General features: G+C 46.2%; 1 long non-coding RNA gene across 1 annotated transcript in view; it reads right to left on the bottom strand.

The window, feature by feature from the left end:
- Positions 1-8,088: 8,088 nt before the first annotated feature.
- LOC137539149 (uncharacterized) overlaps positions 8,089-26,223 on the bottom strand; it is a 91,701-nt gene continuing 73,566 nt past the window's right edge. The window contains exons 5-6 of the long non-coding RNA XR_011024936.1: positions 13,209-13,308; positions 8,089-8,182 (exon numbers count right to left, since the gene is read on the bottom strand). This is a non-coding gene — a long non-coding RNA (uncharacterized lncRNA). The remainder of the gene's footprint in view (positions 8,183-13,208; positions 13,309-26,223) is intronic.

Raw genomic sequence — 26,223 nt, 5'->3', positions numbered from 1 at the left:
CGCTTTTTGTCCTCATGCAAGGCCTGGGTTGTTGTGTCTCACAAAGCGTGGCCTTCTCCTCCTGCGCCTCCTCCTGTTCCATCACGTGTGCTGCTGCTGCTGCTGCTGCTGGGTTAGCGTTGCCGCGTGGTCCCTGTTTATTGAACCTCTTATCTTTATTACATTTATGACTACATGGCGGTACAAAGCATGCTATCCGCACGCTTTTTGTCCTCATGCAAGGCCTGGGTTGTTGTGTCTCACAAAGCGTGGCCTTCTCCTCCTGCGCCTCCTCCTGTTCCATCACGTGTGCTGCTGCTGCTGCTGCTGCTGCTGGGTTACCGTTGCCGGTCCCTGTTTATGGAACCTCTTATCTTTATTACATTTATGACTACATGGCGGTACAAAGCATGCTATCCGCACGCTTTTTGTCCTCATGCAAGGCCTGGGTTGTTGTGTCTCACAAAGCGTGGCCTTCTCCTCCTGCGCCTCCTCCTGTTCCATCACGTGTGCTGCTGCTGCTGCTGCTGCTGGGTTAGCGTTGCCGCGTGGTCCCTGTTTATTGAACCTCTTATCTTTATTACATTTATGACTACATGGCGGTACAAAGCATGCTCTCCGCACGCTTTTTGTCCTCATGCAAGGCCTGGGTTGTTGTGTCTCACAAAGCGTGGCCTTCTCCCCCTGCGCCTCCTCCTGTTCCATCACGTGTGCTGCTGCTGGGTTAGCGTTGCCGCGTGGTCCCTGTTTATTGAACCACTTATCTTTATTACATTTATGACTGCATGGTGGTACAAAGCATGCTATCCGCACGCTTCTTGTCCTCATGCAAGGCCTGGGTTGTTGTGTCTCAAAGCGTGGCCTTCTCCTCCTGCGCCACCCTCCTCCTGTTCCATCACGTGTGCTGCTGCTGGGTTAGCATTACCGGTCCCTTTTCCTGGAACCTCTTATATGTATTACATTTATGACTGCATGCCGACAAAAAGCATGTTACCTGTGCAAAGAAAACAGACATTTCCCGCATTTAAAAGACAGTTTTCCCTTTGAAACTTTAAAATCGATTTTCTCAAAAACTATAAGCTCTTTTTGCTAAATTTTTTTTTCCTCTTGTACCCACTCCCAAGGTGCACATACCCTGTAAATTTGGGGTATGTAGCATGTAAGGAGGCTTTACAAAGCACAAAAGTTCGGGTCCCCATTGACTTCCATTATGTTCGGAGTTCGGGTCGAACACCCGAACATCGCGGACATGTTCGGCCTGTTCGGCCCGAACCCGAACATCTAGATGTTCGCCCAACACTAATCATATAGGAGACACACACAGTCAGTGATATTTGAGAAGTGAAATGAAGTTTATTGGATTTACAGAAAGTGTGCATTAATTGTTTAAATAAAAGTAGGCAGGTGCATACATTTGGGCACTGTTGTCATTTTATTGATTCCAAAACCTGTAGAACGAATTATTGGAACTCAAATTGGCTTGGTAAGCTCAGACCCCTGACCTACATACACAGGTAAATCCACTTATGAGAAATAGTATTTAAGAGGGTCAGTTGTAAGTTTCCCTCCTCTTTTAATTTTCTCTTAACAGTAGCAACATGGGGGTCTCAACACAACCCTCAAATGACCTGAAAACAAAGATTGTTCACAATCATGGTTTAGGGGAAGGATACAGAAAGCTGTCTCAGATATTTCAGCTGTCTGTTTCCACAGTTAGGAACATAGAGAGTAAATGGAAGACCACAGGCTCAGTTCAAGTTAAGGCTCGAAGTGGCAGACCAAGAAAAATCTCGGATAGACAGAAGTGAAGAATGGTGAGAACAACAACCCACAGACCACCACCAAAGACCTACAACATCATATTGCTGCAGATGGAATCACTGTGTATCGTTCAACCATTCGGCGCACTTTACACAAGGAGATGCTGTATGCGAGAGTGATGCAGAGGAAGCCTTTTCTCTGGCCACAGCACAAACAGAGCTGCTTGAGATATGCTAAAGCACATTTAGACAAGCCAACTTCATTTTGGAATAAGGTGCTGTGGACTGATGAAACTAAAATTGAGTTATTTGGGCATAACAAGGGGCGTTAGGCATGGAGGAAAAACAACACAGCATTCCAAGAAAAACACCTGCTACCTACAGTAAAATGTGGTGGTTCCATCATGCTGTGGGGCTGTGTGGCCAGTGCATGGACTGGGAATCTTGTCAAAGTTGAGTGACGCCTGGATTCCACTAAGTACCAGCAGATTCTGGAGAGCAATGTCCAGGAATCAGTGACAAAGCTGAAGCTGCGCAGGGGCTGGATCTTTCAACAAAACAATGACCCTAAACTGCTTAAAATCTACTAATGCATTCATGCAGAGGAACAAATACAATGTTCTGAAATGGCCATCTCAGTCCCCAGACCTGAATATAATTGAAAATCTGTGGTGTGAGTTCAAGAGTGCTGTCCATGCTCGGAAGCCATCCTATCTGAATGAACTAGAGATGTTTTGTAGAGAGGAATGGTCCAAAATACATCCAGAACCCAGACTCACATTGGAACCTACACGAAGCATTTAGCGGCTGTAATTCCTGCAAAAGGAGCATCTACTAAATATTGATTTTATTTCTTTTATGCACCTGCCTAATTTTGTTTATAGAATACTCAAGGTGACATGTGACATGATGAGATAGACATGGGTATGTACAGTGCCTAGCACACAAAAAACTATGCTGTGTTCCTTTTTTTTCTCTCTGCCTGAAAGAGTTAAATATCAGGTATGTAAGTGGCTGACTCATTCCTGACTCAGACAGGAAGTGGCTACAGTGTGACCCTCACTGATAAGAAACCCCCACTATAAGACCCTTTCCTAGCAGAAAATGGCTTCTGAGAGCAGGAAAGAGACAAAAAGGTTCAATAGTTCATAGATTTTAGCTCTAGCATACTTTAAAGAGAATCTGTACTCTAAAATTCTTACAATAAAAAGCATACCATTCTATTCATTATGTTCTCCTGGGCCCCTCTGTGCTGTTTCTGCCACTCCCTGCTGCAATCCTGGCTTGTAATTGCCAGTTTTAGGCAGTGTTTACAAATAAAAGACATGGCTGCTAAAAAGCATGTGATAGGCTGAGAGAAGCACAGTCTGTGACTCATACAGAGCCTGGAGGGGGTATGGAGAGGGTGTGTATAGCTTCTTCCTATCACAAGCAGAGCAGTACATTCCAGCCTGAGCCGACAAAGCTGACAAAGGAAAGAAGATTAGATTATATAACAGAGATAATACAGCCACTGTACAACTAGGAAAGGTTGCAGTAAGCCAGACCACATTAGAACAGGTATAGGAACTTATAGGATAGAAGAAATAAGGCTGAAAATTGTGTTACAGAGTCTCTTTAATGAGTGTATCATTGAGCAAAAACAATAAAACAGTTAAAACTTAATAAGTAGATTTAAACATAAAATAAAACTGTGGAATATCTTAAAAAGTCATTTGTAGGATAAAGAAAATAGATACAATCATTTATTTCATTTGTTTATTTTCGCTTTGGGTGTCCTTTAAACAAATATTGCACACTTTCTGTAAATCCAATAAACTTTATTTCACTTCTCAAACATCACTGTGTGTACCTCCTATATGATATATTTAACTGACATTTTTTATCGTAACAACCAACGATTTATACAGGAAAATCATGACGATTAACAAGGTTGCGCAAACTTTCACATCCCACTGTATTATTATTATTATTATTTTAATTAACATAACTAATGCAACTTAATGACAGTATGTTTGTTTAGGCAGAAGTTCATCTTTAAGCCCAATTTGTTAAGACATCTCCACAGTTTTTCAGTGAGGATATAATAAGTGATCCAGTAAACCTCAACCTGTGTTTTTACATACAAATAATTACAATAGTTAACTATGTAACTATATGATTATACCCCCTACATCCTAATTTAATACTGCTATAGCATACCGACCAACTTTTTGCGATCAGAAAGAGGGACACTTTAAAACACTCCTCTGACACCCCCTAATCACACCCCTGGTCACACATACCACAAAAAAAGCAGCAAGCAAACCAGATTTATACTTTATACTGAAGAATAACGTGGGACAGAGGGATTTGGTTCGCAAAGAGGGATTGTCCCTCCAAAAGAGCCATCTCCACTTTTTCTGTTTTATTTTGCTTTTAACAAAGTTTTATTTGTCTAGGGCGACCTCTTCACCCTTGTTGTCTCTCCAAAAGAAGGACAGTTAAGAGTAGATATGGTCAATAAGATGCAAATAATTTTGAGTTGATGCAGCACTATGCAATTTTTTTATGTGCAAATGTATGCAGCTTGAAAATGAACCAATCGAATCCTGCTGAGGTAAAATTTGATTGATCCAATTTCAATCTGCATAAATTTGCATACAAAATTTGCATAATCCTGCATCAACTCAACATTATTTGTATCTTATTGACCATTCCTAGTTGATAGCTATGTTGTTGTTTGGAAAAGAACAACCCCTTTTCCAAACTATACCAATGGTTAAATAGGGGAAGATTTTTGGTACTTTCATGCTCCCATGCCTAGGCATCGCTCTCATAATTGAAACTGAAATCCTAAGGATTTAAAGTCTTGCTGTACTCATGTTTAACCCCTTCCGGGCAGCGTGGCTCTGGCCGCTTAAGATCCAGAACATTTTTTTTTCAAAATTCGAGCTGTGATCACTGTGATTAGCTCACAGTGATCACAGGGTCAGGAGCCAATGAAAATGACCCCTGTCCAATGCAGAAAGCTCAGATGTCATTCAGACAGCTGAGTGGCAGGCAATAGTGAAAGATCAACAACAGGGGTGATCTAGACGAGAGTGCATGAGAACGAGAACAGGTGATATCTATGCCACCAGAGACTGACAGTCCCATGCAGGGCATCGATTTCACCTGCGGCAGTACGGAGGTGGTTAAACATGTAAATAATGCAGTTTTCTTAACATAACTCAGTTTTTTTCTTCATAACTTATTTTAGCTCGATTAGTAGGGGCGTAACTAAACTTAATAGGGCCCCCCTGCAAAAATGATAGCATGGAGCCTCCATGGTCCACAAACCCTATGCGTTTCACGTGATCAGGGCAGCAGAGAGTGTTCTGCTGTGAAGCAGGAAAAAATTACACACGCTCCCACTACTCGCTACTCTGCATGGCGAGAGGAGGTGGCGGGGACGGTTTGTGTGAGCGAATGGGGAGGTACAGTATTTTTGCTAATTGGCTGCACTTGCAGTTGGGGAAATGGAGGAGGAGGGGCCCCAAGCCTCCGCCCCCCCCCCCCCCCCCTGGGTTGGCAGGGATCACATTGGTAATTGTTACATCCATGTCTCTTAGCTGGTCACAATTGCATCTGTATTCCTTTGACTTCTTCACTTTGCCTTCAAGTGCTTCTAAAAAACAGCCATTCCACAGTGTATCTTACAGAAACGGGCAGCTAGGAGCATCAAAATGTTCTGCCAATCAATGGATTTGTGCAGGTGTTCTAAATGAGTAACAACAATAGCTCTGTGAAGCTACACTGTATACTCATACAGCAGGGTCAGGGCCGGAGCTACCATAGGAAAAAATAGGCAGCTGCCCCAGGGCCCCGGAGCCTGTAGGGGCCCCCAAGATGTCCCTCTCCATCTTAACTGCTGCTCCCCAGGGACTCTGCAAAGTCTGTTAAGTTGGGAGGTGATTGGGGGAGGGTCAGCAGCCAGCTCAGGGGCCCAGGGGGGAAGTTTGGCTGTAACAAAGGGCCTCTAATGACGCTTTTTGGTCGGGGGGGTGTCTGTTGGGGGGCCCCCAGGCTAATTTTGCCCTAGGGCCTCATTGTTACTTGAACCAGCCCTGAGTGATTTGAGCTTACTGTAAATTAAAAAAAAATTGCAACTGGCTTCTGATCAAAATACTAAGATTATTTTTAATAATAATAATGACAAAAAAAGGAGTAGGCAACACTGGTCTGTGTTTATAACAATTTTACAATGAAATTGGAATTAGTATTCAGTTGCCAGCTAGCAGATGGGAATAAGTACAAAAGCCCATGTTCGACTAGTTCTTTTTAAAGGTGTTCACTGTTCTATAGAATGTTCCCTTTCCTTGATTACTCCCCTTGAACGGTAATTAAATATGACGTCTTGTCTCATTGGTGGGTCATTCTCCTTTGAAAAAGCAGTGAAAGCCAAAGCAGCCATTACATCAATTGACTGTCAAATCACAAAACGTTGAGGACGTCCTGCTGATCTCCCCAAGAATGCCACTTCGCTGGGAACGCGCTAAATAAACCTACAAGGACGTGTCTTGTACAGTCCTCACCTTTGCTTCCCTTCTTGTCTCCATATACTTATGTTGTAGAGAACATTTCTGAAATTTAGCATCAGAATGCATTAATTCACAGCGGCCACATCAGTCAGCGGGGAAGCTGAGTCCACACTTTGCTCTGGAAGATATTCAGGTCAGCTTAAGTGCTGGAGAACGGAGATTTGGTTCCGTCATTAAAAACCACAACGTATAGCAATATCCCTCACCTCGTCCATCTATAATTACATCTGGATGGCAACAGGCTTGTAACGCTAACAGCAGGCAGCAAAACAGAGAGGGCCTCGGCCCTTCTGCTGGTAAACACGCTGCTGAATTAGTAAGCCAAAGAGCCGGGTCTTAACATTAATCTCCCAGTTCCGGAAAATGTTATATGTCTCAGCATATTATCTGATTGTTCTGACAATGCATTTACAATGAAGTATGTGAGGTACAATCAACTGTGGGCCCATACTTGAAGTGTGAGGGGTCCATTTAAAAAAGAGAAAAAAAGAGTCCACCAGAAAAATGCCACTATTTCTCCCTGAAAGAACAGTGTTTACAGTGCAACAAATTGCCATATTTTTAAAAGTGGCAACCAGCTGCAAATATAACATCCTTCATCCTTTCAGAGTGACCATCACTTATCGAAGTACAGCTGTCGCAATATTTATCAGCACCTGACTTGACGACATGACCTGATAAAATCTGGTCGGCATATTATAGAGATCACAATTTAGCATGCTGCAACATTTGTGGTCCTTAGCAGGGCCAGCACTTCCATAGAGGCAGCCAAATTTCCGTTCAGGGTTCCTGAGCTGGCTGCCACGACCCTCCCAGATCACCCTACCACTTAACTTTGCTCCCCAGGGCCCCTGCTATGTATTTGGCAGTGTAGCTTCTCAGTCCTCACCTGTTCTGGTAGCTTTGCTCCTCTGTCAGTCTGTGGCTCCATGCACTCCTTGACTTCATCCTAACATGCCGTGGGTTACAGAGAAGATGTAGCAAGCAGTGGACAAAGTGGTGTAGTGCTTGGAACCATAGACTGACAGAGGAGCGCACCTACCAGAACCGGTGATGAGCTACACTGCCAAAGACATTGCAGGGCCACCCAGGAGCAAAGTTAAGTGGTTGGGTGACCTGGGAGGAAGGCGGGTGGCAGGGCCGGGCCGAGGTAGAGGCTGGAGAGGCTCCAGCCTCAGGGCGCAGTGTAGGAGGGGGCGCACAATTCATTCAGTTGTCATTCCCAATTGTGTTTGAAGCAGAAAGAAATAGGAAAAGGGGATACATGGCAGTGACTGCAAGTCAGATAACTAGAGATTAAGGTATTGGGGAGGTTGGGGGCCCTGGGGCGCCTCTTAGTTTAGTAGCAATCAGTGTGTGACGGCTGGGGCGGAGGGATGGAGGGGCGCACTTTTTGTCTCAGCCTTGGGTGCTGGAGGACCTTGTCCCAGCTCTGGCGGGTGGTGTTGCAGCCAGCTCAGAAACCCTGGATGGAAATTTGGCTGCAACAAAATTTGGCCTCTGACAAAGCGGGTAATGCCCACAAAATGGCTGTCAGGCCATACATTAGCATCCTTATCTGTGGATGAATTAAAGGTGATCATCAATGTTTAAACAGTTTGGTGCCTGGCTTCTCTCTAACCATGAATTATTTTTATTTTTCAGGTTACACACCTCCTCCTTAGCCTTCCTCTAACAACTTGTCACATGCAAATCGCAGTTCCTTGTGCTACTTGAGACATTTTTCCCTATCCTGGCCCATCTCTGTTATGCTTCAACACAGATATCAGAACTCACCAGAGCATGCTGCAAGGGATGCTAGACTGGTAACCCTAGTGGTCACTGGATTCTTTGCTGTTCAAAACACCCAGGCTGTGGTCCACAGTCTTGCCCTACCGATGGCTGTAAGGACAAAAGACTGCAGTAAAGAGACACTCTCTGGACAAGTGACGATAGAGCTGAGCTTGAGATGACCAATGAAGCCTAGCAGCAGGCAGAGGTCACTGGTCAGGATTGAGGAAGAACAATCTTGAGTAAAATAACAAATAACAAGCTAACACATCATTGCATTCCAGCGGATCTGGAGGTGTGTTTAGCTTCTTAGGACAACAATGGTTACTTTGCATATATTCAGCAGTGATGCACTGGGAGACATCTCGGAGCTCACTCCAACCTGAATTATCGCAAATTCTTTCTGTTTTAAGAAAGCAAACTTTTGTTTTCGTTAAGCTTGAGTAAAAGACAGTCCAAAGGTAAGGGCAGGCTGCATTCAGACTTGGACAAGAAGGTCGTAGTGACAGTAGCCTGGATGAGGTCAATGCAGGCAAACTCCGACAATGGGAATAAGGCTAAATCTATATATACATGCAGGATTAAACTCAGCTGAGGGGTTTTAAGGACAACCTTGCAAAAGAATCTTGCATATACAAAGGAGCCCCAATGACCAACTTCTGAGAGCATTGTTATACTCACCGCACCTACCAATAATCACTCTTTAGTGTGCAACACAATCGTCCCTCCTGCTCTACTATCTACAGCAGCAGACCAGTCGCTAGCATCCAGAGGCTTCCCCCTACTGATGTATGGAACTTTTTTTTTAAGCTACAGGTGTACTTTAAAATTCAATTTTCAGGCATGTATATAAACTGTCATAGTCCCCCTTCAGACATCTATCTACATCTGCAGCAGATGTCAGAGGACTTTATTCCTCCTCTGCTAGATTTGTCATCATCTTACCATAATGTGTCTTGTCTCTGCTGTACTAGTTCTGTCAAACAAACATGTACTTGTACTATTGCTGGATGTTATCTTACCACGTGTTAACTATTTATGTATTCTTGTGCTAGTGTTGTAAGATGTTCCAAGTGTACTGGTGAACGTTTTTATGGTACGTACTGCTGTCTATATTGTACTCTTTATGCTGACATGTAAGATAATGGTGTGATTACTGTTGCCTGGAACAACTTTAGGTGATTGTCAGTTTAAGAATGATTACTATACAGGATCTTCTCAAAAAATTAGCATATTGTGATAAAGTTCATTATTTTCTAGAATGTACTGATAAACATTAGACTTTCATATATTTTAGATTCAAATACACACAACTGAAGTAGTTCAAGCCTTTTATTGTTTTAATATTGATGATTTTGGCATACAGCTCATGAAAACCCAAATTTCCCATCTCAAAAAATTAGCATATTTCATCCGACCAATAAAAGAAAAGTGTTTTTAAAACAAAAAAAGTCAACCTTCAAATAATTATGTTCAGTAATGCACTCAATACTTGGTCGGGAATCCTTTTGCATAAATGACTGCTCCAATGCGGCGTGGCATGGAGGCAATCAGCCTGTGGCACTGCTCAGGTGTTATGGAGGCCCAGGATGCTTCAATAGCGGCCTTAAGCTCATCCAGAGTGTTGAATCTTGCGTCTCTCAATTTTCTCTTCACAATATCCCACACATTGTCTATGGGGTTCAGGTCAGTAGAGTTGGCAGGCCAATTGAGCACAGTAATACCATGGTCAGTAAACCATTTACCAGTGGTTTTGGCAGTGTGAGCAGGTGCCAGGTTGTGCTGAAAAATGAAATCTTTCATCTCCATAAAGCTTTTCAGCAGATGGAAGCATGAACCCACTTTTGAACCAGAAACAGCGGCAGAAGCGCCTGACCTGGGCTACAGAGAAGCAGCACTGGACTGTTGCTCAGTGCTCCAAAGTACTTTTTTTCGGATGAAAGCAACTTTTACATGTCATTCGGAAATCAAGGTGGCAGAGTCTGGAGGAAGACTGGGGAGAGGGAAATGCCAAAATGCCTGAAGTCCAGTGTCAAGTACCCACAGTCAGTGATGGTCTGAGGTGCCATGTCAGCTGCTGGTGTTGGTCCACTGTGTTTTATCAAGGGCAGGGTCAATGCAGCTAGCTATCAGGAGATTTTGGAGCACTTCATGCTTCCATCTGCTGAAAAGCTTTATGGAGATGAAGATTTCATTTTTCAGCACGACCTGGCACCTGCTCACAGTGCCAAAACCACTGGTAAATCATGGTTTACTGACCATGGTATTACTGTGCTCAATTGGCCTGCCAACTCTCCTGACCTGAACCCCATAAAGAATCTGTGGGATATTGTGAAGGGAAAGTTGAGAGACGCAAGACCCAACACTCTGGATGAGCTTAAGGCCGCTATCGAAGCATCCTGGGCCTCCATAACACCTGAGCAGTGCCACAGGCTCAGGGGAGGACTGGCCCAGGGGGACGGGGGGCAATTGCCCCCCGGGCCGCCCAAATCTTAAGTAATTAGGGCCAGCTGCTGCTATACGCAGCGGCCGCAGACATACCACAGGTGACAGGTTCGCAGTGGGGATCGCAACCTCGCGCGATATTTCCCGGCAAGTTGAAGTATCCAATCAGAGCAGGGGCTGAGGCGGCCGGCCGAGGTGTGCCCTTGTGCGTGGCTGCGCCTGCGGTGGATGTAATCGGCACAAGGACACAAATAGCTTAGGTCCTCTCCGGCCCGGTGGGTTGACCCCACTTGACTCCGCCCCCCGCCTGGAGCCATTGCCGCCCGCAACGTGCTGCTGTGCCTGCGGTGTCATCGGAGTGAGCTGTCTCACTCTTCAGCTTTCTGTGCTGGGGGGGCTGGGGGCCTGGAGCTGTGGCTACGAGTGGCTGGCTGGAGGAGTCGGACACAGTCCTCCCCAGTGCTGCTGTGCCTGCGGTGTCATCGGAGTGAGCTTTCTCACTCTTCAGCTTTCTGTGCTGGGGGGGCTGGGGGCCTGGAGCTGTGGCTATGAGTGACTGGCTGGAGGAGTCGGACACAGTCCTCCCCTGTGCTGCTGTGCCTGAGGTGTCGTCGGAGTGAGCTGTCTCACTCTTCAGCTTTCTGTGCTGGGGGGGCTGGGGGCCTGGAGCTGCGGCTACGAGTGGCTGGCTGTCCTGGCTGGAGGAGTCGGACACTCTGGGGGCTGGGAGTCGGAGATGCCACCTATAGCTGCTTGCTGCTGTGGAGGAGGAGGAGGTGTAGGACTGAGGAGACAGGAGGATAGAGGAGGTCGGGTCCAGGTTGCCAGAGGAGAAGGTGGTTTTTATAAATTTTGTTTCTGTACTTCTTCTCCCTTCTTGTCACTGAGTTACTCACACTTTGCTGCCTGCCTGCTACTGCTGTCAAATTCAATTCTCTGCCCAGGCCAGTGCCCTCTGAGGTTTTTTTTGTGTGATAATCATCCCCATTCTGACCCTGGCCTGAGGGAGAATGTTTTTTCTTCTTGTGGTGTGATTGGCGACAGGGGAGGGGGGAGGCAGGCAGTTAGGCAGTGTGTGTGTGTGTGGGGGGGGGGGGGGGAGGGTTGTTTAAAGGAGTTATCAGGTTTAATGAAATAAGTGCTACTTACCCGGGGCTTCTCCAGCCCCATGCTCCCAGCATGTCCCTTGCCGCAGCTCTGCAGTCAGCCATTCGCTGCCGCTGCCTCCCAGTCCCCGGCGATGGCACCAGTCCGACCTGGATGTCGGCCTGTACTGCGCCTGTGCGAGCAGCACTGTCAATCACCGCCACGTGGACCGGAGTGTACTGCGCAGGCGCAGTAGTTCTGCGTCTGCACAGTACGCTCTGGTCCATGTGGCGGTGATTGACAGCGCCGCTCGCACAGGCGCAGTCGGCCTGATGTCATCGCCGGGGGCTGGGAGGCAGCGGCAGCGAACAGCTGACTGCAGAGCTGCGGCAAGGGACATGCTGGAAGCTTGGGGCTGGACAAGCCCTGGGTAAGTAGCACTTATTTTCTAAAAAAGAAAAAGCCTGATAACTCCTTTAAAGTTAGGCATCAGACACAGACAGGAAGATTGCGCGGAGAAATGGGGTTAGGCACCAGGTACATAGTGTGTGTGTGTGTGTGTGTGTGTGTGTGTGTGTGTGTGTGTGTGTGTGTGTGTGTGTGTGTGTGTGTGTGTGTGTGTGTGTGTGTGTGTGTGTGTGTGTGTGTGTGTGTGTGTGTTAGTCATCACAATTTGAAGATTTGCACACAAGAAAGATATGGCTTTGGGCTGGGGATCTCGTGAAACGGGCCTCTAGTTTGTGTTGTCCCCCCAGGCCAAAAGGTCCCAGTCCTCCCCTGCACAGGCTGATTGCCTCCATGCCACGCCGCAATGAAGCAGTCATTTCTGCAAAAGGATTCCCGACCAAGTATTGAGTGCATAACTGAACATAATTATTTGAAGGCTGGCTGTTTTTGTTTTAAAAGCACTTTTCTTTTATTGGTCGGATGAAATATGCTAATTTTTTGAGATGGGAAATTTGGGTTTTCATGAGCTGTATGCCAAAATCATCAATATTAAAACAATAAAAGGCTTGAACTACTTCAGTTGTGTGTATTTAAATCTAAAATATATGAAAGTCTAATGTTTATCAGTACATTACAAAAAATAATGAACTTTATCACAATATGCTAATTTTTTGAGAAGATCCTGTACATGGTAATGCATTCAACATTCACTTTAATAATAGTTACTAAACTAAAGGAAACCCGAGCTGAAACTCGTGTTCAAAAAAATATATTTACCTAAAGAGAGGGAAGCCTCAGGATTCTATTGAGGCTTCCCTTCTCCCGTTGCTCAGTGCGGCCCCCCTCCACATCAAGGCCGTGCTCCTCTCCTGTTATGAACATGGCCATGCAGTAGCTGAGCGAGCACAGCCTTACATGTACAGTAGCACGGAGCCGCTCGTACATGAAAGCCGCAGTAGCACGGAGCCACTCACACATTGAAAACAAACCAAAAAGCATAGTTTATGCTATATGTCCAAATCTAGAGTTGTCCGAAAGTAAGACATTTTATCCACGTTTCACCATGTATAACACAGGACTCAACTGCAAGATGGGAGGAGGCGCCCCAATTGTGATACAATGTGTAGCGAGTGGAAGTAAGTAATAGGAGCAGTCTTACCTTGTGATAAGAGGTTAAGATTTTTATTGTTAGACACCAATAAAAAAACAATACGTTTCACAGAACCTGCCCACTTCCTCAGGTCAATATGAGACAGTGTCTGAAATAAAAATGTGTACATGGGCTCACAATCACAAAAACAAAAGATACATTTATGACATTAAAATATAAACCTAACGTGGAAATATAAAATGTACTACAACTTTTTCATGCTGGGGTATAGGGATTAGGGAACAGCTCCAACTCTTGCATTGTCTCCTCCCCTGTCCCAGGGGGTACCTCTGCGACTACATCCATTGGTCCTTGTTTTTTTCTAGAGCACGACCCACGTTGATCAACCAAGTTATCATAACCGAGTAAAGAGATTCCTTCTCCACATGCCCGATATTGTGGTTGCCTATAGTGTTGGGCGAACAGTGTTCGCCACTGTTCGGGTTCTGCAGAACATCACCCTGTTCGGGTGATGTTCGAGTTCGGCCGAACACCTGACGGTGCTCGGCCAAACCGTTCGGCCACATGGCCGAACTAAGAGCGCATGGCCGAACGTTCCCCGAACGTTCGGCTAGCGCTGTGATTGGCCGAACGGGTCACGTGGTTCGGGCCCGAACGCGCTCTGATTGGCCGAACGGTCACGTGGTTCGGGTAAATAAATACCCGAACCACGTCATATCTCCGCCATTTCTCTGTGGGTTTAGCTTTGGGTAGGCAGGCAGGGTAGTTCGCTCTCCAGCCACGCTAGCCAGGGTCCCCCCCAGTCATTGTGTGTCGCTGCTGGGAACAGTAGTACACCGCTCGCTCAGCCACACTATATATATAGCATTGTTTACTGCCACTGTGTACCTCGCTCAGCCACGCTATATATAGCATTGTGTTTTCTGACACTCTGTGTACACGGCTTAGCCTGGCTATATAGCATTGTGTGTACTGCCACTGTGCACCTCGCTCAGCCACGCTATATATAGCATTGTGTTTTCTGACACTCTGTGTACACGGCTTAGCCTGACTATATAGCATTGTGTGTACTGCCACTGTGCACCTCGCTCAGCCACGCTATATATAGCATTGTGTTTACTGCCACTCTGTGTACACCGCTCAGCCAGACTATATACCATTGTTTACTGACACTCTGTGTACACCGCTCAGCCAGACTATATACCATTGTTTACTGACACTCTGTGTACACGGCTCAGCCTGACTATATAGCATTGTGTGTACTGCCACTGTGCACCCCGCTCAGCCACGCTATATATAGCATTGTGTTTACTGCCACTCTGTGTACACGGCTTAGCCTGACTATATAGCATTGTGTGTACTGCCACTGTGCACCTCGCTCAGCCAGACTATATACCATTGTTTACTGACACTCTGTGTACACCGCTCAGCCAGACTATATAGCATTGTGTGTACTGCCACTCTGTGTACACGGCTCAGCCAGACTATATATCATTGTGTGTACTGCCACTCTGTGTACACCGCTCAGCCAGACTATATAGCATTGTGTGTACTGACACTCTGTGTACACCGCTCAGCCAGACTATATACCATTGTTTACTGACACTCTGTGTACACCGCTCAGCCAGACTATATACCATTGTTTACTGACACTGTGTGTACACCGCTCAGCCAGACTATATAGCATTGTGTGTACTGCCACTGTGTACCTCGCTCAGCCACGCTATATATAGCATTGTTTACTGACACTCTGTGTACACGGCTCAGCCAGACTATATAGCATTGTGTACTGCCACTCTGTGTACACCGCTCAGCCAGACTATATAGCATTGTGTGTACTGCCACTCTGTGTACACCGCTCAGCCAGACTATATAGCATTGTGTTTACTTCCACTCTGTGTCTGCTGGGCCTGGGAACAGTAGTACACCGCTCACCTGCCACTGTATAGCGTTGTGCTCTGTGTCGCTGCTGGGAATAGTGGTACACCGCTCACCCGCCACTGTATAGCATTGTGCTCTGTGTCGCTGCTGGGAATAGTGGTACTGTATAGCATTTCTGTACTGCCACTGTACTGCTGCCAGTCAGCGTGTACTGTAAGGATAAGTGAAATGAGGAAGAAATCCGGTGAAAGAGGAAGGGGCAAGGGAAGAGGTGTTTCCCCTGACGGTTCACGTACAGGCCACAGGGGAGCACCCAAGAAAACCCACTCAATACCGCCCATGTTGTCCAGGACAACAACCCTCACAGATCCAAAAGAACAGGACCAGATAATTACTTGGATGACCTCTCAAGCGTCCAGCAGTGGGTTAAGCAGCACCAGCACATCACGCACGAGGTCCGAGTCCTCAGCCAGTTACAAGGAGCCAGTGGGCACAAAGCTGACACAACCGGCAGCGACACCACGCACACAACTGCCAGATAACCAGTCCGATGAATTACCTCAGGACACAATGGGGTATTCGCAGGAGCTATTCCCAGCCCAACAAACTTCCACCTTTCAAAAGTCAATGGAGGAACAGCCAGAAATGTTGTGCCCGAATTCACAACCATTAACTGTGGGAAATGCACCGCGCACTGAAATACAAGGCGAGTCCGAGGAGGACTCAGAAACCCAAATCCCAGAGCAAGTTGGGCAGGAGGGGTTGCAATTGCAGGAGGTCGGCCGACAAGATCTGGAAGACGACGTTGGAGTGAGCTGCGCAGAGGTTGTTCTGGGGAGCTCTACTCCACGGCGGCGGCCCCCCACAATGACATATGACGAGTTTGAGGAGATGGAAGAGGAGGGTATGGACAATGTGGACATAGACCCAGATTTTGTTTGTGAACGAGAACATCGCCGTCGTAGCAGCAGCACAGATGAGTCTGTTGAAGAACCCACTGCTGCACGAGTTCGCCTTGTGCCACAAGGTAGGCGGCGCGCAATTTCAGGCACCACAAGCGTGGAAGTTCAAGTGAGAGGCAAAAGAGGAGCAAACAGAAATCGCCAGCAAGGAGGCAGGTGCTCCAAAGTCTGGGCTTTCTTTGAAGACTGCACTGAGGATGTTACCATGGCGATTTGCAAGGTGTGCAAGACCCGCCTGAGCAGGGGGAAAAGTATTAACAACCTCTCCACCACCAGCATGAGCCGCCACATGCTATCCAAACATCCCACTCTGTGGGCAAACGCGGCAGGACAGGGTACCAGCAACACTGCCTCCCTTGGGTTCACCAGACTCACCACCAGACCCGCCTCAGCAGCAGCAGTAGCCCAGCCATTGCGTGGTTCACAACATTCACAAACATCAGACGACGCTGACACTGTCACTTTCCGGAGTAGTGCTCTTGAGGTCTCCCAGTGTTCATCAAACACAACAACCAACAGCCCTTCCGTGTGCAGCGCTACGGTTCAGTTGTCTGTGTCGGAGATGTTTGAGCGCAAGAGGAAATTGCCAGCAAATGACCCCCGGGCCGTGGCAGTAACAGCCAGCATAGCCAAGCTTCTGGCCTGCGAAATGCTGCCATATCGAGTGGTGGAGACAAACAGCTTCAAGGGCATGATGTCAGTGGCCATCCCACGTTACGTGGTTCCCAGCCGCTACCACTTTGCGCGCTCTGCAGTGCCTGAGTTGCATGAGCACGTGGTCAGCAAAATAACCCGAAGCTTGAAGAATGCCGTTGCCTGCAAGGTTCACCTCACCACTGACACTTGGACGAGTGCGTTCGGACAGGGTCGATACATCTCCCTTACCGTGCACTGGGTGAACCTTGTGGAGCCTGGCAGCGATTCCTCACCTGCTACAGCGCGGGTGTTGCCCACGCCGCAAACAGCTGCACCGCCGTTCCTCCCACTGGATAACAACAGCAGCACCTACCTCTCTGACTCCTTCTCCTCCAACGCATCTCAAAGCTGTACCTCATCCGGAAACGCTAACCCAGCAGCAGTAGGATCGTGGAAGCAGTGCAGCACAGCTGTTGGCATGCGTCAGCAAGCGTTGCTGAAGCTGATCTGCCTTGGGGATAAGCAGCACACAGGGGAGGAAATTTGGAAGGGAATAAAGGAACAGACGGATTTGTGGCTGGCACCGCTGGACCTGAAACCGGGCATGGTTGTGTGTGATAATGGGAGTAATCTCATTCGCGCTTTAAGGTTGGCTAAGCTGACACACATCCCTTGCCTGGCGCACGTGATGAACCTAGTAGTTCAGCGGTTCCTGGGGACATACCCAGGCGTGGCCGATCTTCTGTTGAAGGTGCGTCGAGTGGCCAAACATTGTAGAAATTCCAGTACTGCTTCGGGGGCACTCGCCAAGATGCAGGAGCGCTTCAATCTCCCCCACCATCGCTTGCTGTGTGATGTCCCTACGCGCTGGAATTCTACGCTGCACATGCTAGCACGCTTTTGTGAGCAGAAGAGTGCAGTGGTCCAGTACATGACGGCGCAGTACCGAGGCGCATCCGGACAGCTGCCAAGCTTCTGTGGATCCGATTGGGCCAACATGTTGGACCTCTGCCAAGTCCTCCAAAATTTTGAGCAATCCACGTTGCTTGTGAGCAGTGACAACTCTTCAGTCAGCATTACCATACCACTGCTGTGTTTACTGAAGAGGTCAATGTTGAAAACCAAGGAAACAGCTGTCATGATGCAACTGGGGGAATCTGAAGGAGAAAACGATCAGCGTGATGGTACCAACATCAGGCCATCCGCCTCAGGGAACGCTGGCCCCAGCAGCTATGACGAAGAAGAGGAGGAGGAACAGCTGGAGTTGGAGCAGGAATTTCATGCCACCACTGACGAGGGCCAGAGCGGTGCACGTTGGACTTCCACAATTCAGCGCGAATGGTCAGCAGAAGCAGACCAGGAGGAAGGTGACGACTATGATGCATCACAACAACTATCACAACGCTCACAAGAGGATGATGAGGATTCTGGTAGGACTCTGGCACACATGGCTCAATTCATGCTAGACTGCATTGAACGCGACCCACGCATTGTGCGCATTCTGGACAACACCAATTACTGGGTTTATACCCTTCTGGATCCACGGTACAAACACAATGTTCCAAAACTGCTTGAAGAAAGAGTCAGACAGGTCAAAATGGAAGAATACCAGCAGGCCCTTGTGGAGACTTTAGAGAGGAGATTGACATCCTCCCCCTCCTCTAGCCAGTTGTACGCCGACAGACTGACTTCCGCAAACCCAGGACGACCAGGAGGGCAGCAAACAACGCAAGCCGCAGCTAGTGCCCAAAAGGGAATGGTATCGGCAGTGTCCTTGGAGTGGGAACATTTTCTGACACCCATGCAGCAGCAGCCCACTGAACAGCAAGCGTGCAGATCCACCTCCAACACCGATCGCCTGGAGAAGATGGTCAAGGACTACATGTCAGATGACGTAGCTGTGTCGAACAATCCATCTGCACCCTTCAACTATTGGGTATCGAAGCTAGACACCTGGCATGAACTGGCAATGTACGCAATAGAGGTGCTGGCTTGCCCGGAAGCCAGCGTTATGTCGGAATGCTGTTTCAGTGCTGCCGGAGGCATCGTCACAGATCGGCGTATCCGCCTCTCCACAGAAAATGCAGACCGTCTGACTCAAATTAAAATGAATCAATCCTGGATTGGAAATGACTACGCAACACTCCAGGACCCCAACCAAGTAACATGACCAATGAACATCTGGGATGGTGTAGCGTTTCCGGTCCCTGTTTATTGAACCTCTCATCTGTATTACATTTATGACTGCATGGCGGCAAAAAGCATTGCTGCTATATCCGCACGCTTTTTGTCCTCATGCAAGGCCTGGGTTGTTGTGTCTCAAAAAGCATGGCCTTCTCCTCCTGCGCCTCCTCCTGTTCCATCACGTCTGCTGCTGCTGGGTTAGCGTTGCCGCGTGGTCCCTGTTTATTGAACCACTTATCTTTATTACATTTATGACTGCATGGCGGTACAAAGCATGCTATCCGCACGCTTTTTGTCCTCATGCAAGGCCTGGGTTGTTGTGTCTCAAAAAGCATGGCCTTCTCCTCCTGCGCCTGCTCCTGTTCCATCACGTGTGCTGCTGCTGCTGGGTTAGCGTTGCCGGTCCCTGTTTATGGAACCTCTTATCTTTATTACATTTATGACTGCATGGCGGTACAAAGCATGCTATCCGCACGCTTCTTGTCCTCATGCAAGGCCTGGGTTGTTGTGTCTCACAAAGCGTGGCCTTCTCCTCCTGCGCCTCCTCCTGTTCCATCACGTCTGCTGCTGCTGGGTTAGCGTTGCCGCGTGGTCCCTGTTTATTGAACCACTTATCTTTATTACATTTATGACTGCATGGCGGTACAAAGCATGCTATCCGCACGCTTCTTGTCCTCATGCAAGGCCTGGGTTGTTGTGTCTCACAAAGCGTGGCCTTCTCCTCCTGCGCCTCCTCCTGTTCCATCACGTCTGCTGCTGCTGGGTTAGCGTTGCCGCGTGGTCCCTGTTTATTGAACCACTTATCTTTATTACATTTATGACTGCATGGCGGTACCTCATGCAAGGCCTGGGTTGTTGTGTCTCACAAAGCGTGGCCTTCTCCTCCTGCGCCTCCTCCTGTTCCATCACGTCTGCTGCTGCTGGGTTAGCGTTGCCGCGTGGTCCCTGTTTATTGAACCACTTATCTTTATTACATTTATGACTGCATGGCGGTACCTCATGCAAGGCCTGGGTTGTTGTGTCTCACAAAGCGTGGCCTTCTCCTCCTGCGCCTCCTCCTGTTCCATCACGTCTGCTGCTGCTGGGTTAGCGTTGCCGCGTGGTCCCTGTTTATTGAACCACTTATCTTTATTACATTTATGACTGCATGGCGGTACAAAGCATGCTATCCGCACGCTTCTTGTCCTCATGCAAGGCCTGGGTTGTTGTGTCTCACAAAGCGTGGCCTTCTCCTCCTGCGCCTCCTCCTGTTCCATCACGTGTGCTGCTGCTGGGTTAGCGTTGCCGCGTGGTCCCTGTTTATTGAACCACTTATCTTTATTACATTTATGACTGCATGGCGGTACAAAGCATGCTATCCGCACGCTTCTTGTCCTCATGCAAGGCCTGGGTTGTTGTGTCTCACAAAGCGTGGCCTTCTCCTCCTGCGCCTCCTCCTGTTCCATCACGTCTGCTGCTGCTGGGTTAGCGTTGCCGCGTGGTCCCTGTTTATTGAACCACTTATCTTTATTACATTTATGACTGCATGGCGGTACAAAGCATGCTATCCGCACGCTTCTTGTCCTCATGCAAGGCCTGGGTTGTTGTGTCTCACAAAGCGTGGCCTTCTCCTCCTGCGCCACCCTCCTCCTGTTCCATCACGTGTGCTGCTGCTGGGTTAGCGTTACCGGTCCCTTTTCCTGGAACCTCTCATCTGTATTACATTTATGACTGCATGCCGACAAAAAGCATGTTACCTGTGCAAAGAAAACAGACATTTCCCGCATTTAAAAGACAGTTTTCCCTTTGAAACTTTAAAATCGATTTTCTCAAAAACTATAAGCTCTTTTTGCTAATTTTTTTTTTCCTCTTGTACCCACTCCCAAGGTGCACATACCCTGTAAATTTGGGGTATGTAGCATGTAAGGAGGCTTTACAAAGCACAAAAGTTCGGGTCCCCATTGACTTCCATTATGTTCGGAGTTCGGGTCGAACACCCGAACATCGCGGCCATGTTCGGCCTGTTCGGCCTGAACCCGAACATCTAGATGTTCGCCCAACACTAGTTGCCTATAGCAACCCACGTTTGTGAGTAGTTGTTATTTCTTTAAATTTCCCATTTCCCAGAAATCGTACACTGTTGGCGCTCCTGTTGCTTTTTTTTTTTTTCTCCTTTTCTTACCAGTACCTGGGTTTTCAAACCTGAAAATCATCTACCGAACCTCCAGAAACAAGTCTCAACTGTTACACAAAGTCGCGCAGCGGAACCTGTTTGTAAGTAGGGGACTGTCTGTATTTGATTTAATTCCCATTATTCTCATCTCATCTTTGTGTGTTTTTAAGAATCCCAAGTATTGGCACTTCACAAAGTCAATGTTTGTCATGCTTCTTCACAAATGAACGATGTGTGGAAATGTCTGCTTGTTGTTGTTTTTTTCTTTTTCATAAAGCTGTAGAAGTTCAAACACAGACACATTTTCAGATGTTGCTCTTCTTCTCGGGATTACAATACATGTCAGCGAGGGATGAGCACATCTAAAGGTTCCCAGGATTTTTGGATACTCAGTCTGCGAGGACTGCAGCCGTTCCTTGAGAATTACAAAGCTGCTGTTCAATGGCCTGTTTGATTCAATGCGCTTGTTCAGAACTGAGCATAGAAGTTTTGACTAAAATTCAAAATCAATTGCATGTCAGAGAGAGAGGGAGGACAGGCTGAGGATAGCTCTGCTCGCCTCATCCATATGTATTGTCTCTCAAGTGGATACTCATTCTACACAAGTTTAAATTACTTCGATTTGAAAGATTATCATACAATTGGCCATTCTGTTTAAATGACTCCAGGCAGCTTAAAGCATACATGTTTGACTTTAGCAAAGCTTAGCACCGTTAGCTTTTGTACTTGTCAGTGGAGTGCGGTGTATTGTATTGAATTAAGGGAGTCATCTGGTTACCTATACTGGAGGGAAAGGGGGGAGGGCTCATCTCGCTACCTATACTGGAGGGAAGGGGGGAGGGGTCATCTCGCTACCTATACCGAAGGGGGGCGGCTGGTGACAGTGGCCTTGGGCGACAAAGAGTACAAATCCGGCCCTGGTTCTGGGCACCACATTACAGGATAGATATTGCAGTTTTAGAGCAGGTGCAGAGATGAACAAAAACATTGATAAGAGGGATGGAAGGTCTTACTTACCAAGAAAGGTTACATAAACTAGGCTTATTTAGTTTAGAGAAAAGACGCCTTGGTGGAGATCTAATTAACATGTATAAATACATAAAGAGGGCAATATAAAGGCTTGGCGGATGTGCTTTTTGAGCTGCGGAGGAAAAACATTTTAGCTATTTATTTTGGAAAAGGTTCCTTACAGTACAAGTGATCAAAATGTGGAATGCATTGCCACAGAAAGTTATTTATGGCAAATTCTATATCTGCATTTAAAGGGGGCTTATATGTTTTCTTTGCGTTGAAAGACATCCATGGCTATAATTACTAGGTAATGCCCGGTGGTGTTGATCCAGCGAATTTATCTGATTGCCATCTGGAGTTGGGAAGACATTTTTTTTCTAATTTAATATTAATTGGACTATGCCTTGTAAGGGTTTTTCACCTTCCTCTGGATCAACAGGGATATGTGAGGGTGCAGGGTGGTGTTGTACTTTGTTACTGAAAAATCTTTGAAGATTTGCAAACTAAGCCATATGGATGCACGCTTTACTACAAATCAATTAATTTAGGCGCAGTTTACGCCTGATAATTTTGGCGCATAAGCCCCGGCTATGGCGGTAAGTTGGGCATGAGATAAATAGCGACAATAACAGGCACCAGAGGACTCTGCGCAGAATAATTAGCGACTATAGATATGGCACAGAATAATTAGCGACTATGATGTATGCCGGGTTTTGGTATGGGATAATTAGCAGCCATGGCTAAAGGTTACTGTTACTGATTTAATTTATTCAAACGACGGGTCGTCAGACCCGCCCGCAGGGCGTCAGTTCTAGTGACAGTTTCTGTGTGTGTACAGTCTGTCGGCAGGCTGACAAGGCTGGTTTTGACGGATCCGCTCGGCGGGTCTGACGACCCGTCGTTTGAATAAATCAGGCGTGTGTACGCGCCTTTAGGAGTAGGTGGGGGATTAGTGTTAGGCGTAGGTAGGGGAAGTTTGTGAAGTTTAGGCAGCGGTTAAGTCATAGTAGAATGCCGGTAAATGTACCAATAGTCTACCAACAGTAAAAGTACATAGTAGAATATCACTAAATTTACAGATATTCTACGCATGGTAAAAGGAGATAGTAAAATATTAATAAATTCAACAATATTCTATTAACGGTAAAATTAGTGGCATATCGGTAAATTTACAGATATTCTACTTACTGGTAAATTCATGCTGTGGCTGGATAGTGGACTGGTTAAGGGCTCTGCCTCTGACACAGGCGAGCAGAGTTTGACTCTTGGCTGTTCCAGTTCAGTAAGCCAGCACTTATTCAGTAGAAGACCTTGGGCAAGACTCCCTAACACTGCTACTGGCTATAGAGCGCCCCCTAGAGGCTGCAGCTCTGGTGCTTTGAGTCCATGAGAAGAAAAGCACAATATAAATGTTCTGTCTCTTGTCAATTAAACTCGCTTTTTTCAAATGTATGCACATTACGATACTTTTTTTTTCTTAGCACTAAGATTGAAAAAAATATTATAAAACACTGATTTGTAAACTTGCAAATATTTCAGAAACCTTTGATTGAAGAATCTCTAGGTAAAGTTTCCATGCAATGCTGAGGTTGAGCCGACTAGCAAACACTTCACTAGAAACAATGTAAAGATCAGCATCACCTTCTTAAAACTGATCCATATACCCCAAAATGCACAGCACAGCAGTTTCTTCTTTCTTTCTTTCTTTCTTTCAATCAATCAATCAGCGGCCTCGCAGCCTGCCCTCCACACTAAGAGATTCTGTATTTTTTCTACTGAATGTCACGCTTGACAGCTCGAGGCATTAAAGACGTATTTAATTTAAGTCGTAAGGCACAAAATATTTTGAAGTTGCTATTGAGACCAACCAACCTCCTAGGGTTGTGAAATTGCTTTGTGGCTGTCTGTATATCACAGTTTTTTTTTTTCAGAGCTGACATCTGTGTCACTTGTGTTATCAGGGATCAATGACAGTTATGCCTTTCTACAGTATAATCCTGCAAATTTGCACACAGCTGAGTGCAAATATGCTAGTATAACTATAATGGCATCAAAGGGTCTTGACATAGGAAGTTTAAGTTTTACTGAGCTAAAGCATGCTTGAAATGTCATAAAATTATACTCTGATGAATAATGTCATGTATTCCCATTAATGATTTTAGATTTTAAAGCAAACCTGAACTGAAAATTAAAAGTCCAAATAAACATACACGCGTAATACTAACCTACCGTGTAGTCTACTCATCTGTCTCTTTCTCCCCTCCTGCTTCCTTTTTGTCCACTGTGATCAATGGAATTCTTCATCCTCTATTTTGAAAATGGCCATTACACCATAACAGCTTCCTGGTCAGCACCCTGTTAAACTGGAATATCACCCACTTGAGCCATAGGGAAACATGGACATTTCCTTGCTCATGAGTTGTCCTTTCAGTTATAACTGACAGGAACAGATATATAACTGACAGCAATTGCTTTATTTCAATTCTGACAAGGTCTTGTCGGAACTGGAAGGAACCGTTGTAAGAAGAAAAAGGTGAGCTTCTGAGAAGAACTGACGGCGAGGTAAGTATGTAATATTCATTTGCAGGTATATCATTTGTTTATTTTAAATAATTTGACTCGGTTCATGTTTACTTTAAGCTACATATACACACAACTGTTACTGTCCTAAGGGCTCTTTCACACCAGAGCCAGTTTCCTGCGTTTCAACGCAAAGTCGAAACTTTCTGTTAGCCAAGGTAAAATGACCATAGACTTTCATTTTACCTTTCACACCCGACGCTGCGTTTCGGTACGTTGCGGTTCGACGCTCCCAGGAGCGTTTAATCATCAGGAGCCGGCATTTTCCCGTCGGGTGAATTAATAGCTACCGACGCTGATTGGGTCGCACCGCAGCATCCCGACGACACGCCGCATGCTAATCAACGCATGCAGGAGAACGGCTCCTGCACGTGTTGTCTGATGTGAAAGATCCCTAAGGGATTGGGACTCGATCCCTTGGGCGACAGTTCAAGGATCAAGAGCTATACACTATACAGTCGCCTCAAATCTGCTATAGCAAAGCATTACATATGTTGCTATGAAGGGGTTGGAGGCACACAAAGGACCAGTGTCTGAAGGGAGAGGTGAGGAGGACCATAACAAGCTCAGTGGTTGCTGACGGTTATAGATCCGGTATTCCCGATCTTTAACCGTTTCAGCCCGCAGGGATTTTTCACCTTATGCATCAGAGCAATTTTCACCTCCCATTCATTCACTAATAACTTTATCACTTCTTAACACAATTTATTGATTTATATCATGTTTTTTTTCACCACTAATTAGGCTTTCTTTGGGTGGTACATTTTGCTAAGAATTATTTTTTTATAGATGCATTTTAACAGGATTAATTATTATTATTTCTCAGTTTTCGGCCATTATAGCTTTAAAATAATCCACTCTACCATAATTAAAACCTATGTATTTTATTTGCCCATTTGTCTCGGTTATGACACCATTTAAATTGTTGTCCCTAGCACAATGTATGGCACCAATATTTTATTTGGAAATAAAGGTGCATTTTTTCCATTTTGCGTCCATCACTATTTACAAGCTTATAATTTTAAAAAATGTTCGTAGTACACCCCATTCAAATGCATATTTAAAAAGTTCAGACCCTTAGGTAACTATTTGTTTTGTTTTGTTTTTTTATTGTAATTTTTTTTTTCCATTAAAAATTTTATTTGGGTAATATTTTGGTGTGGGAAATAAACAGTTATTTTTTAATATTATTATATGTGCAATTTGTAATGTAAAAAATATGTAGATGTAGTTTTACTATTTGGCCAAAAGATGGCCACCTTGAGTTTTTTTTTTCTCCTTGTGCTTCTCGATCACCCGAAGCACAAGGAGGACGTGGAAAATTTTATTTGCTGAAATACTGAAGCCTCTAGTAAGAGTGCTTCGTTTTTTCTGCTAGGGACACGGATCGGTGATCGGGAACCATGTTCCCGTTCACTGATCCCAGGGCTACCGGGGGACAGCATGGGGGCACAGGGGCATGCCCGCAATCGCGCGCAGAAGCAGCCGCCTGGACGTGAGGATCACATCTGGGCGGCTGAAATGGTTAAACAAGTTCCGGAGACACCTGTACTTGTGGACGATTACTTGCTTGCACACTATTTGGGCAGTTGGACTTAGAGTTCAGTTTGTGGTTTTGAAAATAAAGAAAACCCTGAGAATCCCCCATAAGAAGATG

Source organism: Hyperolius riggenbachi, chromosome 11 (genome assembly GCF_040937935.1).
Source record: "Hyperolius riggenbachi isolate aHypRig1 chromosome 11, aHypRig1.pri, whole genome shotgun sequence".
In the NCBI taxonomy this organism is placed as follows: Eukaryota; Metazoa; Chordata; class Amphibia; order Anura; family Hyperoliidae; genus Hyperolius; species Hyperolius riggenbachi.
The sequence above is the reverse complement of the archived record's forward strand: the minus strand, read 5'-3'. Positions and strand labels throughout refer to the sequence as shown.